The 12,760-nt window shown below is 42.2% G+C and overlaps 1 protein-coding gene across 8 annotated transcripts in view; it reads left to right on the top strand.

Moving 5' to 3' along the window:
• The window catches only part of BLOC1S5 (biogenesis of lysosomal organelles complex 1 subunit 5), a 31,743-nt gene that overhangs the window by 17,067 nt on the left and 1,916 nt on the right, over window positions 1-12,760 (top strand). For 4 of the 8 annotated variants that reach the window (XR_014550631.1, XR_014550632.1, XR_014550633.1 and 1 more), the window contains exons 6-7: window positions 337-479; window positions 2,679-2,844. The exons of 1 other annotated variant lie outside the window; for it this stretch is intronic. The gene's annotated coding sequence lies outside the window, so the exon portion shown is untranslated. Of the gene's footprint in view, window positions 1-336; window positions 480-2,678; window positions 2,845-3,025; window positions 3,189-11,923; window positions 12,606-12,760 lie in introns of those variants that run through there. 3 more of the 8 variants (XR_014550635.1, XR_014550636.1, XR_014550630.1) reach the window with 3 other exon arrangements.

Below are 12,760 nucleotides of genomic sequence, written 5' to 3'. Positions count from 1 at the left end.
AGGTGTCAGTATGAGCATTGAAGGTACTATGTGCATCTGAGATGTACTTATCTGCATTCACACCAGTGCTAACATCCCAGCCTTCAAACATTACTTAGAAGCAGTGCTTCTCTTCTAGAAAATGAAAAAGGTGTCGGTACTGCATACCCTTGAGTACCCCCAGGAAAAAAGCACTGCTTAGAAGGAAGTCCCATTTCAGCTTCCTTTTAAGGCCATCTTTATACCATTTTGGGGGTGCTTTTTGTCTTGAAGTAATCTAGCATAAGGTTAAGTTTGCCTGTTGTTGCTAACTTTAGTCTTCAGTTATTTGGGGATATTGTGCAGCCTGCTTTCTAGACCTTGTATGAGAGACCCTAGAGAAGCAACATGTGAAGAAAGAAGGGATTCTGCTTACTAAACCCAGCATAAAGAACCAGAACTCAAGTGTCTTTGATGGTGTGGATTGGTAGCCTCTGGCCAGTGAAGAATGTCACTGAGAGGTGATTTGCTTGTTTGTACTTCTGACTGTTTCTCTACATCATCCACCTACAGTCTGCAGTGGTGTAGTCTATGGACTTTGCCATCTGGCTCCTCCTCCTTACTCTGCATGAGCTGTTCTCAAATAATTGTTTTCCTTGTTCCTTTCCTACAATATCCGTGTTCATTCCTACATTGTTCGCAATGGAAGGCTTGGTAAAAGATGTATTCCCCATCCTTTCAATATCTGTTTTTCAGCCAGGGATCTGTGAGCATCCTGGAAGGGCTCGGGGGGGGGAGCCCCAAAAATTGCAGGGAGGCTGCAATTCTCTGCCAACTTATTTGGGAGTGAGTCTTAGTGAAACCTATGGGACTTCCTTCTGGATAAAAATCTACAGGAGCAGGATGTGAAGTGGTTACCATTTGTTCACATGACCACAGGAGACTAGGGATAGACACATCACAGAGTTTACTTCACTTTAACCCACATTTAAGATTCTACCAATTCAACACTAAAGAAAGCTGCTTACTTCTTGAGGGGGATTTGCTGATCGCTTAGACCTGCTTCTGCAACATTGAGAAAATAATGCAGGAGTTTGGTTACTACTACAGTGGTACCTCGGGTTGCATACGCTTCATGTTACATACGTTTCAGGTTACAGACTCCGCTAACCCAGAAATATTACTTGGGGTTAAGAACTTTGCTTCAGGATGAGAACAGAAATCGTGCTCTGGCGGCGCAGCAGCAGCAGGAGGCTCCATTAGCTAAAGTGCTTCAGGTTAAGAACAGTTTCAGGTTAAGAATGGACCTCCGGAACGAATTAAATACTTAACCTGAGGTACCACTGTACTCTTTGACAAGCACCACATATTCATGCACTGTTCTTGCAATGACTCCTGTCACAGGGCCAGATCATCCAGTTTCTAATCTGAAAAAAACTTTGGGTTGTATTCAATCAAGTTATCCCATTAACAGAAGGATTTCCACTTGTGCAGCAGACATTCCCCTACTTCTACCCCACCCCGTACACCCCTCAAGTATGTTCTGAGAGTTCCCCCAACCCTCCAAAGCAGATGGGGGGCAACAGGGAGAGGAGAAGAAGGGGAAGTTCTATTGCACTAGCAGAAGTTATTGGATTGATGGGAAGACTTCATTGGATACAGTCCTGCATATAGTGGATCAATCAGCTTCACTGAGTGCATGACATAATGCTTTATGTGTGGAATGGAGAAATGGAGCTGGGTGTTAGCACCGCAGTATCATACTGCACCAGAAAGTAAGGCAATGCTGGCATGGCAAAGAACTGCAGTGTGGGCTCTTTCCATGTGACTTGAGGCTCCTCACATGGAAAGGAGAAGGGAGGAGGGAGAAAGGTTGTTTTCTGCTGCTCCAGAGAAGCGGACACGGAGCAATGGATCCAAACTACAAGAAAGAAGATTCCACCTAAACATTAGGAAGAACTTCCTGACAGTAAGAGCTGTTCGACAGTGGAATTTGCTGCCAAGGAGTGTGGTGGAGTCTCCTTCTTTGGAGGTCTTTAAGCAGAGGCTTGACAACCATATGTCAGGAGTGCTCTGATGGTGTTTCCTGCTTGGCAGGGGGTTGGACTCGATGGCCCTTGTGGTCTCTTCCAACTCTATGATTCTATGATCTGGTACAGGAAGAATTCAGTAGCCGCTGTACCGCAAGAATAACATCACAAGACTGAGCGAAATCAGTTTTCTGATTTAGATGACCAGCTGACATGCCATACAAAGTTACCCAGCTAGAATTGAGTTGTTGAACTATAATTGTCCTAATGTCCCTACTGAAATTATTTTCCTTTAAACTACCCATGAAAACGATTTTGCACAATTGTCATTCTTATTACTCATAATGTCTTTTTTGTTAGGATCACATAGAAAAGTTCTGATTTGTCCCAGAGGCACGTTCTGGTTGTAGCTGATATCCCATTGTATAAACGACCTTTTTAAGTCTAATATAATAGGTTTTGTTTTGGGGGTGCTTTTTCTTTTCTTTTTTTTTTCCTGTTGCTTGCATGCCGTCTGAAATACTTTCGGTCGCATGAACAATTTGTCTGGGACAAAGTCTTATCTACAGAAAGTCTGATTCAGCTTCAGAGACTTAAGACTACATGGTCTTGTTGTGTTTGTTTCTTTTTTAAAAAAGAATACATATGTGTATGTGCGCCTTGTTAAAAAACATTGCTGCCCCCATCTAGGAACAATACAACACTCACATCATTTCCTGAAAAACGTGTAGAGTTGGAAGGCAATTATCTACTTACCAAACAAGCTAAAACAACAGTTCCTGATATTCTTCTGAAATATTTCAACTTCCCAAGAATCCGGAAAAAATAGTTCCATGAGATGGTGCTATGAATGAAGGTATGACATTTCAGTTTCCTTCGCTTGGAATTTGACATCTCAGGGCAATAGATTACTGTGTATTTGGCACTGGTGAGGGAGGAGATATCAAGTGAGGTGTGGGCAGAGTGACTGCAAATGACACGTTATTTTTCTTCAGTACAGGAACAATGAACCGTTTGTGTATGTTTCTCTCTTATAGTCACAGGCATATAGCTTCTTTCTTGGTGGCCTTTGAGCAACATCATCTGAACCGCCAGCAAGAGAAACAGGAACCACATGATGAAATAGTTCAGTAGCAATAGACACCCATCTTTTGTTTGTATCTCCATAAAGTAAAATTACTAAATAAACTGTAAACTGAATATAGTGGAAAATAATTTGGGGAAACAACATTAAGAAGACAGATGGTTTTCTTTTTGTTTCCTTTCTAGCAGTTCAACAGCATTCCCTTTGTGATATTATAAATGTGGCCCTCCATCTGTGGTTGGGGTGGTCAGGGGTGATGGGAGTTGTGGCATGCCCAAAATTGTTGGATTACAAGTTCCTCAGCCTTGTTACAAAGTAAAATAGGACAGCATGGTATAAATACTGCTTTTACAGTCTCACACATGGCATGTATTCTCAGTCTTTAGAAATCATTAGCTATTAATTGAAACTGCAATAGTATTTTGAGTGACGCTCTTCTACAATGGACATTCAAAGGGAATGCAAGGGTGATTTGCAAAGACGTCTGCTTCAAGCTCAGCTTCTCTGTTTCCTTATTAACAACTTCCTTTTTGTATCTGTGGAACATGCCCTTGCTAGACTGACATCCAAGAAAAGGAGAAGGTCAGATTAGTTTACTGGGTACAATATTTGGCTTTTGTGGGTTGCATTGCTGAGTTTTGCTTAACGCTTTGTTTGCAGGCCATGTGCAGCTCTAGAACTTGCCACTGTTGTTGGCACCAGTTGGTCCTTTTGGCTGGCAGATTCCTGGTAGAGAGTTAGGCAAATGAAGTCTGAAAGAGTGAACACCTTGTTTGCTGCAGATGGTTTTTTAAGGTCATGTTTGACTCATGTTGCTTCAAACCTTTTGCTTTTCCTACATGGAAAGCACTTCAGTATGGGACATGGGTGGCCAGCCTTGGCATGGGCACCACCACAAGTAGCAATAATTTAAAATATTCAGAGTATTTATATCTATTAATAGAGCAGTCTTTTTATTGAACAGTACTGTTCCCCACCCTTTTATTAATACCAACTTCCTGGTTAGCTCGGGTGGAGAGGTTTCCATTGAATTATCTACAATGGCTTTTTAAAAACCCATTTACAGTTACATTATCTACACACTAGATAATAATCTTGGTAATAAAATAATTGCTTTCCACTATTCTGCACTTCAACCGTGATAGTCTTCTTTTCCAAATTTTTGCAGCACCCTCCAACCCTCATAAACCCTTTTGCAAACTAACGAAATATTTTTGTTGTTGTTTATCCAAATATTTAAGCACTCCCACCAGTCTAACCTCATGCAAAATCCATTAGTAAACATTGGAGACACTACCAGCCTTACTGCAGGCCAGCAACTGCAAACTTTCTAGCTTCAATGAACCCTTTCCACATTGATTTCTTTGCCAAGGAAAAACAGCACATTGGTCATAATATCTATCTATCTATCTATCTATCTATCTATCTATAACATGCATCATCTTGCCATAGGCACTTTGCATGTTGCAGAGGATTCAGAGGCATATTTGGGGATGCACAATCAGTTCATACTCTGCCTCACCATTGTTCCACTTTGGACTGCACCCAGTATTGTTCTGTGGCTGCATGTTTTGGGGGTGTGATTGCTAATGGTGGGCTGTTTCACAGAAGCCTTTCCATCATTACTGGTCTCCTCAATGAAGGACCATTGACAAGCTTCCAAGAGCCCTAGGACATGGGTTGAGAACCACTGCTATAAACATTTGAGAGGTGGGGAATACTCCTCAATTAACTGTGTTTAAACCTAATTAACTTCCACTTCTCCTGTGCCTAGAAAGCAGGGGTCCAAGTGGTTTTCCGTTTGTCCCCATGCTTTCAAGGCATGGGCCCAAGCAGTTTTGTCTTTGCCCCACTGCTTTGACTTAGAAAACCCACTCTTTAGTGCTAAATGGGAGCAAATGTCAACCCAGAGAAAACTCAGTTGACATTTGCTCCAATTCAGCAGTAAATGGCAGGAAGGCGGTGAGGCAAGTCAAAGAATACTCCATTTCCAGCCTTCCCCTTTAGAGTCTTCCATTATCATGCAAAAGAAGTGAACAGATCTTTTTCATTTCCTTTAAAAGAACTCAGCTGTTCAAGCTCTGATTTAGGACATGCTGAAAGAAAACACAGGCGGAGGCAGTCAGAGTAAATGAGGAATGTCAGGACTCAGAAGGCTACGTTGTTTAGCCTGAAGGGCAGTTGGAAACTGAAGTGAATGAAGCCAGGTTAAAGGCCTGGATCAATAAGCGCTTACGGTAAGATGTCCCAGGAGTGAGCACACAAAGACGGCTGTAGTACTCTCAGCCATTTTCTTGCCCATACCAATATCATGCCTTCTGGCGAAATAGGAAGCCAACCACAGTCACGAACCAAAGGTGTCCTAAAGGAGGTTTCATATTCTCCCAGGGCAGAGGCTGCAGTTGTAGCCCCTGCCAACGGCTTGTGTTCAAACCAAGCCATAAAGGCAGAAAAAGGAAAGGCTCAAGAACACCCCAGCCCACCTAGGTGCAATTAAACTAAATAACTGAAACAAGTTGGCTGCTGCCGGCCCTTTTGGTGCCCTGGGGAGTTTTCTGTTTTGGAGCCTCAATTGCGGTAACGTGTAGGACGCACAAGACAGCGGAACCAGCCAACCGGATGGGCCTGCTGTCCGCTAATTGGGCTCAGTCTGCTCCCATGTCCGGCCACCGGACGACAGGCACAGCAGCCCCCGTCGAGCACAGCCTCCTGGAAATTGTCGCCACCAAATGAACCACTGACCTTAACTGAAGGAGCCACATATATCTTGGGCAAGGGAGAAACTAAAATTAAAAGGGTATTTTTTTGTTTTTCCACCCCTGCCTTCCTTCTCCCCCATCGTTCCAGAGTTTGTCATCCTATCACACCTATCAACAGTGCCAGCCTCGAGACATTTTAGCACCTTGCGTCGAGTGCCAAAACCCCCCTGAAATGACATGCTATCCCCCTGCATACTTGAAAAGCTGCCATTCTTTCCCCCTACCCTCAATAAAACTCACAGAATCTGAGCTGAATTGATTCAATTCAGGGTAGAGGAGAAGCTAGAAAAAAAGAGCCCACAGCAATATTGTAATTGAGGTGATATTAGACTTACTTTGCGCTCCCCCTCCACACGCCCTCTTTAGGTGTTGATGGGTATTACTTCACTTACTTCAAAACATGGCGGCAAGCCAACCTTGCCACTCTTGCTCCTGAGTTGGGGCCCTGGACATTTGCCCTAGAATACTACTCTGATGGGACTACTGGCCCATGGTCATCCCCTCCACACTTCCAAATTAATGAAGAATAGAGTCCCATAGACTGTATGTCTGTGTAAATTGCTGTGAGTATGAGGCTCAGCAGTTTAGCAGCAGGGTTGCCACCATTTTTTATTGCTTGGGGTGTGGGGGGGTATGTTGGTGGCATTTCTTTATAAACACAGGAGGCTGCAGGGGTTGATTAAAAAACTTGTTGATAGATGAAAACGATGCATCCGGCGGATCAAGCAACTTTCTTTTTTTTAAAAAGAAGTATTGTTAATTGTTTTTTATACAAGAGCATGCACAAGCATGGAGTGGCAAGCATCATCTTGGAGGAGGGTAAATGCCAAGTCTCTCATGCACGAGGGAATGCCTCTGTGAAGATGGTGCCTGCTGTCACTGGCATGTGCACAATGTATAATCTATAAACAACGAATCCTTTTGTCTCCAGGCGGACTATTTTATTTGAATGCATCTTGTTTGCAGGTTCTGTGGATAGATCTGTTCATTGACTGGAATTAATTCACAATCGACCTATTAGTATTTCCTTAGTTGAGTGACGACGGTCCTGCCACTTGTGAGGAGTGTTTAAAGAGCACTACAAGATAATAAAGTAAGGAGGACATTTACAGCCCTATAAATCCAGAGAATGGGCGTGGATCCAAAGAATCATAAACTAGTTCTGTGAGCCCAAGGAGGCTTTAGTCTTGTTTTTCTTGAACATCAGCCCACTCACCTCTGCTGCATGGCAAACCTAAGACACACATCATGCAGTTTTTCATTTTTCTTCTTTTTTTTGGGGGGGGGGTTAAATAAGTGGATGATGTTTGTATCTCTGTTTGTCCACATGAAAATCCAGATTCCTTTAAAAAGCAAAAAATATCAGGGTTGCATAAGCCCCACAGCAACACCCTTCATTTCAAGAAGGTGGGTCTTTGTAAAATCATCATCTTCTCCCCTATGCTGGACCTCATAGCTCAGGACTTGCTACTCCCTTAAAAGGGCAAAGAGGAGATCATGAAACACTGTAAGACAGCATGGCCATTCTCTTCCCAATTTGTATCATGATCATGGCAGAACCACATTCCACACAGCAGTTGTAATATGTTTGCACCATCTAAGCAAAGAATAGTGGACTGCTGAGAAAAATAGATATCCCCGCAATGGAAGCACTACCGTAAAAGAAAGATGTCTTGAGATTGTACAGTGAATGAGCAACAGCTGTGCATTTGTTGCATGGAAAAATGGGTTTGCGGAAAGGCCTTAAGATCTGGAAGATCCAGGAATTTGCCTTTCCAGATTGTATAGAAGATCCTTCTCAAGACATTAATGCAAAAACAGTCCAGAATCTTAACTCAGAAGGACTGAGTATTTTTATATCCATTGTCTAACTACACAGAAATACTCTTCCCACCAGGCGTCCTGAACTTGGTCCTGAATGCTAACAGATCTTTAGGCAGGTCTCCGAGCAAAGAAGTGCAATCAGAGCCATCTATCTGAGGTAGGGTTCAGAGAGGTTTTGCCTTGCTGGGCAAAAAGCATAGGCTTGAAGCAGTTGGGATTTTGACTACAGACTGCCAATTTGGGGTTTTAAGGTGCTGGTGTTACTTTTGGGATAAGCACTATATTACTGTTTCTGTACTCCTCTAGGACCTGTTTTGCCTGTAAATGAATTATGGAAACAGCACACATTTCCAATGTTCTGTCCTTGAAAGGAAGCTTACAATTAACTTAACCGCTTCTCGGGCAAATGGGGAAATAACCAATCAGTAGTTGGCCTATTCAGTAGTTGGTATATTTAAAAAAGTAAAGTGATTTTTAAAATGAAATATTTGCTTGATCTACATGGGTTGTTATATATGTATTGGCTGCTGTTTCTACAACAGCATGCTGTCAGAATAGCAAAAGTCAACAAAATACCACATGCTAGCACACAGTCACTGGTTGGCATCCTCAGTTTTCTATTTCAGCATACAAAAAAAAACTAAAGATGTTTCCACTGAAAGTGAATATGCATACAACATAAACCTCATGGTCAACAGCCCCCAGTGTATCTGTTAAACCAGCAAATAGCAAGTTGAAAAGGAAAGGTGCCAACACACAGCTATGGCGGGTGCCAGTCTTGATATAAAATTTCTCCATTGTTTGCCATTTGTCAACAGCATGAGTCATAATGCTGGAACCAATATGAAAAATAGTGGCCAGGTTCATGAAGAATTCAAGAGACTGTTCCAGTTTATAAGGTCAAACAGTTGCAAGATTGACAGAGAGAGAACAGGTCTTGGAGGTTTTCTTCCAATGTTGATCTTTGGGTGATATCCTGTGCTTTGAGGACTTGATGACAACAGCCTTGGCTTGGGTGCAAAGTTCAGGCTAGCATCTTAAGACTAACACAGTGCTGAGCAATGTAATTTTAATGTCACATAGCATCCGATCCTCAAATGATACAGTGACTAAGGAGACAATGAGTAGCCTGAGTAGTTTTGCAGCTTGTCTTTTCTAGTGTTTGTTGAATGGAGGCAGGACTACTCAGATATATCATGGAGATTCAAAGAATGGCAGAACAGCTCAATCACTCTTGTCTTTCCCTTTTCTTGTGAGAGTTATGCCTTCATCACAGCAAGATACACCAATATGTAGATGGAAATGTTTAAATTGTTTGTTCCAGTATTTCTTTAGTTAATAGATTGTCCTCTCTTTCATAATACCAGAATGTCAGTGAAGCTGAATGCTGGGAGATCCAGGACAGACAAAAGGAAGTCGTTCTTCACACAGTGCATACTTAAAATTATGGAAATTGCTCCTGCAAGATGTAGTGATAGCCACTAATTTGGATGACTTGAGAAGTGGATTAGACCAAAGCCATGGAGAATACCACTATATTGACTGGTACTAGTCACAATGTCTTTATATTAGTACCTCTATATTGGAGGCAGTATGAATACCAGCTGCTAGGGAAGGCAAATGGGAGACTGCTATTGTGTGTGTCTGCGTTAGGTTTCCCATAGGTATCCAGTTAGAGAGAACATGATGCTGAATTGGATGGCTTTCAGCCTAAATCAGTAGGGCTCACCATACATTCTTTAAAATGGTGCTCACCTCTAGTATAATATTGACTCTAAAATTAAGATGCATAAAAGGCTTACTAGACTCCCATATTAAATTTATATTATGATGCTAACAAAAACCTTTTTTAAAAAAACGATCAAGTTTAGAAGATGGGTGACGTGATAGAAATATGTAATATATTATGTGTTATGTATTTTCAGTTGATTTGATCTCTGGTAACTGAAAAGGGCACACGTAGGTGAAAATCGTTCAGCTATGTTTGAAATCAGATGTTGGTTAAAGTTCTTCTGTCACTGAAAAACCTTGAAATGAAGTAGGTTTTAGAAACCCCCTGATCTCCATCTTTAAGGTTTCTTACAGGAAGCACATTTGTTCCCCCAACAACACACACTCACACAGGATAACTTTGTGCCATCAGGATGCAAGTGTCTAAACCTGTGAAGCTATTATTGTAGGTGATTGTGTACATTTTTTACAGAGCGAATGTGGCCATGCATAAGGAGGTTAGATGTTACTGTCCATAAACTAGTATTTGGTCCCAAGACCAAAGATACTGGCCATCCTTGGTGTAGAGCAGGGATGGGGTACTGTGGCCCTCCAGATATTGTTGGGATACAACTCCCATCATCCCTCACCATTGGTTCTGCTGGCTGGGGCTGATGGAAGTTGAGGTCCAACAATAGCTGGAAGGCCTCAGGTTTCCCCATCTCTGCTGTAGAGCAACGACTGGCATTAAACAATGGTAAAAATATTAAATGGGCATTCCTGAGCTCCACCACCCCCATCCGTGAAAATGCTTAAAATATTTTCTGTGCTATGTAAGTAATACATCAACACTGAGGCTGATTAAAATTTGATAACCATTGACCTCCCCACTCCATTGTTAGGAAGACTGTGAAGCAAGATAAAAAACAGTGTCACAGCTATGAGGACAAACAGCATAGCATCCAATAAACTATTTTATGTACATATTTTGTTAAGACTGGTTCCCATTTCCTTGTTTGTTAATGAGTTGACTCATCCAGATTTTCAAAAGCCTAGTTTCCAACACCAGTGTGATAGGTTTGAATTTCTGCCAAGTGGGATTGGAGGCAGAGATAACAGTCAGCAACAACAATAGTCTTCCTTGGTCCATTTGCCAAAAACAATTGGCAGAAAAGGCTTGCCTTCTAACTTATCACTCAGTGCGGTGAGGACTCTGGAGTTCTGGAAGAACACAGATAACTTGTAGGATACAAGGAAGAGGCAGGCTCACACAAGGGACCATTCTTACCTGAGTTTCCACGTCTCACCATTAAAGTTGTTTATTTATGTTTGCAAATGTGTACCCTGGACTATCCTCATTCTAGGATCTTAACAACCCTCTGTCCCAGTAGTAGGCTATGAATGATCCCATAGGCTGCATTTCTCCAGCCTATGTTCTCCTGTTCCCATGGGAATCCCTTCCCTTGCACAAATTCTGTTTACTGTTTCATCCCTCCACTGTGCCGATCTTACTCCCTACTCCCTGGACCATCTAGTCCAGCATCCTGTTCTCACAGTGGCCAACCCGATGCCTGTGCAAAGCTAGTAAGCAGAACCCAAGTGCAGCAGCACTTTCTCACAGATTTGCATGAAATGCGCACATGCTACAGTTCAGAAAGACTAGGTGACCTATGTGCCTGCTCAGTCCACTGTCAAGACCTCTGTATTCTCTGTTCTTATTGTTCGTCTTTAAAACGAACTTGGATCTGGATATATGGCAACCCAAGTCATTTACCCAGTTACTCTCTGACATTAGTCTCTGCCCCCAAAACTAAAACCTTGAGCCACCTACAAACAGCCTGGTACTCTTAAAAGTCACCATTTCTACAGGGTTAAGACAGAAGATTATAGAACAAGTTCAAATATCAAAAAGCAAATACTAAGAATAAGTACTGGGAGTGTTTTCTGGAGTGCGGTCCTTTTTCAGAACACAGAGCGAGGCTTCGAAGCACACAGTGCGTTCCTAAACATGTCCACTCAGAAGTAAGTAAGTGGGAGTTACTCACATGTAAGTAAGTTTTGCACTGCAGCCATCTTGAATGCAGTGAGGCAGAGCTCCCACGAATCTATTCATAGGGTTATACTATAAAAAAAAATTATCTCAGAGGCATGGGGAGCAGGGAGTTTATATTTTGTTTTTTTAACTAGGTTTGCTTTAATTTAGTTTACAAATGTTTGCTTTTGAAATTTTATTCCTTTTTACAAGCTGTTTTGAGCTGCCATACTGTAGCAAGAATGATGGGGTATAAATGGAAAAAATAAATTTAGACCAGTAGTAAAAAAAAATGTCAGTGGATTGGTGGTCTGGAAAAACCATCCGATTGTTTATGGGTTATTACTGTCTTGGCAGAGACCTGCTCTGCAGTCCTCCGAGTTTTGAATGGCTGTGTCTAATATTGAAAACGATGTTGTTGTCTTCAGATCTACTGTGATGGGGTTTTTTTGTTTTTTTAATCCCTGGGGTTTCTGGCAGTATTATTGTCACTTATTTTTGTGTGCGATGCACTTTCAAATTACAGGTGGAAAACATGTAGCCTCTTTCCACAATAACTTACGGTGTAATGCTAAAAGAAGCATCACAAGTGGAAGAACAAAACAGCATAATAGGATGGCAGATAAAAGAAATACAATCGTCATGTGGTTTATCACTATGTGGTCCACAATGGTTTTTCTATATTCAGTAATTGTCACAAAAGCAGTCATATATTTTCCAGTGCGCATTGCTCTCAGCACCAGAAAACACAACCATCAATAGTTGTGCTGTGGTGCAGAGTCCTTGTTAACATATTCCAAATTAGAAGGCACATATTCCAACTTTTCACCTATTATAACGGGCAGGGTAGCTTTTTAACCCTGGGGGGGGGCACATTCCCTTCTAAGCAACTTTCCAAGGTGCGGTGGATGGGGCCGGAGGCAAAATTGGGCGACTAATGTAAATTTTACCCTCTTTTGTAGGAGAGCTTCTCCACACACATCTCTAGACTTGTCTAGCTCAGAGGACATCCCTCCAATACATGCAGCCATGCCATAGGAATCAGCAGTTACAGAATAGGGCACTGGCCCTTTACAAGAACAGAGAAAGCAGGGCCAATAGGAAAATCAGGTCAACCAGCCTTCATAGAAGCTCAGAAGGTTTCAGCATGTTGCTGAAGCAACAGCTCTTCCTGTGTGGCCAGATCTGGGTACAGTGAGCTCTCCAGGGTACTGACTGACATGCTACCTTGTGCTGGTTGGGATCTGGCAGTGCTGTTGGGGTCATGACCTCTGTCCCATTGATGGAGGTCCTGTGTTAACCTGGCGTCGCCAAGCAGGACAGAGCTTAAATCTGCCAAATGGTTAAAAACATACTTATCTGA

This window comes from Podarcis filfolensis, assembly GCF_964270895.1.
Source record: "Podarcis filfolensis genome assembly, chromosome: 7".
NCBI lineage: Eukaryota > Metazoa > Chordata > Lepidosauria > Squamata > Lacertidae > Podarcis > Podarcis filfolensis.
Note: the sequence above shows the minus strand (reverse complement) of the source record. Positions and strands in the feature narration are given on the sequence as shown.